The following is a 6529-nucleotide window of genomic DNA, read 5'->3' as shown; positions in this document are numbered from 1 at the left end:
ATATATATACTAAAAAGATGAAAAGATACAATAATACACAAACTATAGCGTTTATATAACAAAAGACATCCGTACATTGCAAGGGTAATTCCTGATTCAATGTTATATCCCAAGTTGCACACTATAGTTGCTAACTTCATGATACATGGACTGTATGGTAGTCCAAACAAAAAATCGCCATGCATGGAGAAGGGTTGGTGCACGAATGTAAGGCCCAAGTTTTAACGCTTTGGATAAGTGAATAAAATAAAAGAGTTATTTGATTAAGATAAATTTGGGAAGGAAAAAGGTTCAGGAAAAGTCCAAGAATTTATCGAAAAACCGATAAGAGTTATAGCACGACTAACATACGCTTAATCCTAGGTCAAAGGTATTAGCGAATAGTTAATTTACGCTTTAGGACACGATGGAAACTAATTCCAAAAATCCTCAGAGAAATGTTAGAACTTCTCTTTTCCGTCCTTAAACAATCATTTCGATGCGAAATCCTGGAAAGTACGAACGTCAAATTCCAATTCTCGGAAGTTTGCCGAAACGGAATCCCTGATAGTTCGAGAAAACCTAAGATCGACAGACGATGAAGATTTTTTCTATTCGGAGCTGCAAAAGAAGATTCCACCCGCGCTCTCCTATTTCTCTCATCATTCCTAATCTTTCTTCAGAAGGAAGTTTTCTCATCCGACGATCACTGCAAAAAGTAGTTTTTCGGGATAATCCGACTTACACCGACTTATGCCGATTTTGGATCTTTTGGTTTAATTCCAAGAATCCTGTTTTGAGTTCTGGAATTCTGTCGCCAGAACCTATCTTAGAATGCGCAGAGGAACGCGCAGGAAAAATCGGAATCGCAAAAAAATCTTTTTTCCGCTTTTTCCAAAACCTATAAATAGCTTGAAAATTAGATTTTTTGCAAAAAAAATACCCATTTCCCCTCCCCAAACCCGCGAGCACCTAGAGAGAGAGAGAGATCCGGATCTTCGTCGTTTCTTGCCCGTTTGCTTCACCGATCGTCACTAATCGAAGACCTCGAGGTAGGTAAACTATACTCTCCTTCGAATCGTCGTTTCTGTCCACTTCTCCTACGACTTTCTGAGTTCAAAATTTTGAGGTTTTTGAAAAACTGTTCAAATACGCTGATTTCAGTGTCTAAACTTCTTCCCTGCATGCTCCTGAGCGTGTTCTGCGGATTAGATTTTGTCGAATGTCGATGAAATGCCGCCGGGATCAATTTCTACCTTAAATACCCATTTTCGGCAAAGTCGCAACCTTTACGCTCTAATCTATCGACTTGGCTTAGTGCTAGTAGGATTTGTCGTCATAAACGTCGTTGTGGACGTCCCCATCCAATTTGTTTTTCAAAAATCCAATTTTGAAATTTTGAGCTAAAAATAATGACCAAACTACCCCTATATCAGTTTTCGATCCGAAAATTTTTCCGAGCCTAGAACCGTCTTAGTTACGGCTTATGTTAACCTAGGAACCAAGTTTGATCGAAGAAAAATCGACCCTCCCAATTAAAGGAAGTGGCCGAGAGCTATATCAAGGGGGGGGGAGAATCCGATTTTTCAAAAACTTGTCTTAACGCGTTAGATTGTCGTACCACAGAGGTAGTAGTGTACCGTGTAACCCTAGGACTCTTTGATTGCTGAGTTTCTGACTCTTGGTGTTGATTTCTGTGATTTTTGCTTAAGGTTCGTTTGAGGAGATTCCCAGAGATCAAGGAGAAGAGCTTGAAGAACATTTTGAGGAAGAAGCTGGAAGACCCACCGGTGAGGGCTACTCTCTGAATTACTAGATAATGCTTTAGGTGTCGACAAGTTCGACTTGATTTATGTGTTATGCACTTAATTGCTAAATGTCTGAATTGTTCTCTGAGGCTTCGGCCGACCTTGTTGAGTAATTGATGCCATGATATTGTGTGCTAAATGATTCACATGCTATGTGCTACATGGTTAACTTAGGATGTGTTGGAATATGCTGTTTATGCTTTTGACTGAGCTGTTTTATTTATGCTATTCCACTTGTACCTGAGATTCTGAAGAGTGAGGTTTACGGGCAGGTCATGCCAAATTTTTATGAGATTTTGAGAGAGTTTTAAAAGGACGAACGGAGTTCGGACCTTGTCATGCTCCAATGGATCGAGACCTTCTCAGGGAATTACTTGGGATTATGGGAACTTTGAAACTCATAGGGAATACGATAAGACTAAAAAGGAGCTATTTTTACAAAGAAAATTCATAAGATATTAAACAACCTCTAAACCTTTAAATAAAGATAACAATCTCGGATGCAAGCTTTGGATTGAAGTTTAGTTTTGGAAAACGAGAAGTGTCGTCGGATCCAAGTGTTGAGAAGATTGCGAGTTCTGGGTATGTTGATACTCATTCGCTCTGGGAGCAGTTTGTTTAGCCATCCAAGGGATGAGCCGAGAAGCTTCACGGAGGTGTGAGACCTTGTGAATGCGTGATACTCCACTGAGGCGTGAGACCTTGTGGAAAGCATGGATCTTCACTGAGGCGTGAGACCTCGTGAACAGCATGAAACTTCATTGAAGCGTGAGACTTCGTGCAAGTGTGTAAATTCACTGAGGCGTGAGACCTTGTGAAAGCATAAAACTTCACTGAAGCGTGAGACTTTGTGAATGTGTGAGACTCCACAGAAGCGTGAGACTTCGTGAGAGCATTGATGACTCGAAGAGTTGTCGTGAGTGGTTGCACTCTTTTGTTTATGATTAATTGTATTTTGTCGCAGAATCGACATTTACCTTAGGGTATTCTTTTAGAGACTTTAAGTTATCTAGAACACGTGGCGACGTGTCGGGTGAGGTCGGAGACGTTGTTTGGCTAATCACTTGCATTCATGCACTCATTTTGAGGTTAATACACGGCGTGATACCGGACCTCGGTGGATTCCAAAATGGTCATAAGACCCGGATTTCCATATTTAGGACACTACGGTGGTCCTCAGTAGCAGACGGAATGGCAGACCTACGGGTTCACTGCTGATCTGACTACTTTTGTGTGGTGTAAGAGACGCCCGAGCGGAATGGTCCCACTTTGGCCGGTGTTAGGGCTGACTCGATGGTGTCCATCCTTCTTCCGGAATGCATTTTGTTACCCAGCATTGCATTTCATGCAACATACATGCTGACTTAGTTGCCGAGTGTGATTGGTAACTGTTTATCCTATTTTTGAGGCATGCTACTTGTTTTTATGGTTCTTTATATTCATTGTGATACATGCAACCCTAGGAAGCTATCCCAAAACTTATAAGCCTGAGAGGCAAGTATTTATTATCCTATAATTATACCTGGTTTTATTAATTATATAATTCTTTGGAGTTGACCCTCGCGTCTGCTGTGTGTGTTTGGGCGGACTACGCCATTTGTCAGATGAGTATGGGGGATTGGTTTACCATGGTCAGCCCCTCGGGGGGGACCAGGTACGAGATGCTTGATCAAGACGACCCAGGTGCATGGGTGGTCGATCCCGAGGGCCACCGTGCGACCTACACCGGTCGGGTCATGGAGGACCGTGTCGACCGATTCGGACGCTTGACGGAGGGGGTGATGAGGAGGCACATAGTGAGCTTCAACCTGCCTCCAGGTGTACACTGTGGACCCGGCTTGGGAGGACCTCCACCGCCACCATCCCCTTCGGATGATGAGGACCCCTCTGAGGAGGTGCCAGTAGGTGGGGCTTCGACGGAGTCTAGTCCGTCTACTGCTGCTGCTGTCGTCGCGGATCTCGTTCCGGGCCCCGAGCCCGAGAGGCCAGTGCAGGAGCGCATTAGGGTGGACAGAGAGGGCAGTGTTGAGTATGTCGACTTAGTCGTCCTGGATGCAGATTCGGATGACGACCGCGCTAGCATGTAGGATCGAGTGCTAGTGTGGGCTCCTCGGGTAGGGATTAGTGTAGGAGTAGTGTCGATGCTCTGACCGTCATGCTTCAGTTTTGGGGACAGGGTAGTTTCCTACCGGTAGCTTTTTGTGTGGTTTCCTATGGAGATCACAGAGAGCTGGTTGGATTTAGGGGGTCTTTTCTTAGGCCGCTGGGCCAACTTGTTCTCAGATTTTGAGGTTTAGTGTTGCGGACACAGTATTTTTACCTTGGACTGTACATATTGCCTTCGGGCGTTACTCTCTTTCTGTCACCCGTCACTGGAGGTTACTCGTGACGTGGTTGTATTTAGCGAGGCATGTATATATAGTTGTATAGTAGTTTCTTTTATCTTTTGTTGGGAAGTTTATTGCTTTCTGTCTTTAGTTATATTGTCGAAAAAAATAATTCACGTTTTTCCGCTTAAGTATTTCTTTTGGTTACTAAAGTGACGCCACCGAAATCGGGGTGTTACAACGAAATTCTCCGTGTGCTGATCGTTCTGTCTTACTTACTGTTTAACTTCCGCTGCACAGAACAGTTTACGAAAAGTCATACTTAAACGTTTTCTTAAAAGAACTAATATTCTTTTCATAAAACAAAGTTTTTAAAACGTAAATTTCAAGAACACAATTCAAACCCCCCTTTCTTGTGTTACTTATTTGCAACTCAATTGGCATCAGAGCTTAGTCTCAAGAAACTAACATCTTAACAGGTGTAGAGTAAAGATCCATGGCAGAAGATTTAGCAATAGCTACGGGCTCATCCACCAACAAGCCTCCATTCTTTGATGGAACTGAGAATCCTTATTGGAAAACTCACATGCAACTATTCATTGAATCCACAAACTACAGGCTCTGGGACATCATTGAAAATGGTAACATCGTTCACAAAGATGATGCTGGAGAACCAATAAAGAAGGATCAACTAACAGAAGCACAACGCAAGGATTATCAACTTAATGCTAGAGCTAAGTTATTCCTACTGTGTGCTTTAAGCAAATCTCAGCTGGATAAGGTTGATGGCTTAGCAACGGCCAAAGAAGTCTGGGAAGCTCTAGGGTTGGCATATGAAGGTACATCAAATGTCAGACAAGCCAAAGTAAGTCTACTCGTGGCTGAATATGAAACCTTCAAGTGACATGTTTGGAAGATTCCAAACCATCGTCAATGGGCTGAGGAATCTTGATCGTAAATACGAAAATGTTGATCAAATCACGAAGATTCTAAGATGCCTCCCCAGAAGATGGAGACCCAAGGTCACAGCCATTCAAGAAGCTAAAGATCTCGACACCTTGAGATTGGAAGACCTCTTGGGATCTCTGAAGGTTCATGAAATAGAGCTGGCTCATGACGAAGGATTGAAGAAGCAGAAGAACATTGCTTTTAAAGCAAACAGTTCAAAGGCCATTCAAACAAAAGAACAATCTGAAGAAGAAGAATCCTTAGAAGAAATGTCAGATGATGAACAAGCCCTCTTCAACAGAAAGTTCAAAAGAATGTGGATTGTAAATACGGTTCTCGCACAGGACAGATGTCGAACGCGATGCTGGGACAACCGGTTCGACAACTGGCTAACAGTAACAAAACCAGAAAAATAATAAAGTAGAACACAGAAGATTGGTAACCCAGTTCGGTGAAACTTCACCTACGTCTGGAGGGTTTGCACCCAAAGAAAGGAAATCCACTATCTCAAGATTCAGGAATTACAGACACTCATGAACACCACAGTTCATAGTTCACTTCCTAATCTACCCAAGTGTATTTCTACTTAGTATCTCAACCTAAGTATGAGAGCCTCTCTCCCTTTCTCTCAATCACTGCCATAGTGATTGGTAACAAACAATCAACAATCAGAGTTTGAAGAATTAAAGAACACATAACACAACTTTGCTTTATAGAATCAGGGAGCAAAGTTTGTTCACAATAAATAAGGATAAAGAACAATGAAGAACCCTAAAACACTTGATCTCTCTCTATTGGCTTCAGTGGTCTTCAAGCTTTAGGTCTTCATCCTTTTTATAGACTTCAGCAGCAGCAGGTAGGCACTAGGGTTTGCTTGGGCTGAAGTAACAGATTGCAACAACAAATCTAAACTGAATCTCCAAGATATTGTTGCAAAATTCAAACGTAAAGATAGAAACCAATCTTCTAATAAAGATTGTTTCAACAAATAACAACCCAACAATTAAAACCCTTCTGGAACAACTACTTGATCCTCAAATAACTATAAAAACATATCTTCATAAAATCTTCAAGGGCCCACAAAATCAAACTTTAGCAAAGGACTAATGTCCTACCTTCACGAAATCAGATGCCACGGCATCTGCTTCGACAATCAGTTGTTTTTTTGACAAAATGCATGACAAAATGTACCAACAATCTCCCCCTTTGTCAAATTTTGTCTAAAACAACTCACAGATCAGAGAGGGTAAACATAGAGAACCAAAGTTCCCCCTTAGCAGCAGAACTCCCCCTCAAATGATGCATCCATACCAACAACTTGCATAGTTGGAATATAGAACATAGCAGCAGAACATACTAACTATCCAACAAGTGTAAACTAGTAAACCAGTAGCAACTTGAACAGTAGCAGCTTGAACATAAACCAATTACTTGCCTTGTCTTGAAAGAGTCTTCAACTTATTACAA

This window comes from Lotus japonicus, chromosome 6 (assembly GCF_012489685.1).
Source record: "Lotus japonicus ecotype B-129 chromosome 6, LjGifu_v1.2".
In the NCBI taxonomy this organism is placed as follows: Eukaryota; Viridiplantae; Streptophyta; class Magnoliopsida; order Fabales; family Fabaceae; genus Lotus; species Lotus japonicus.
This window is presented reverse-complemented; position numbering follows the sequence as displayed.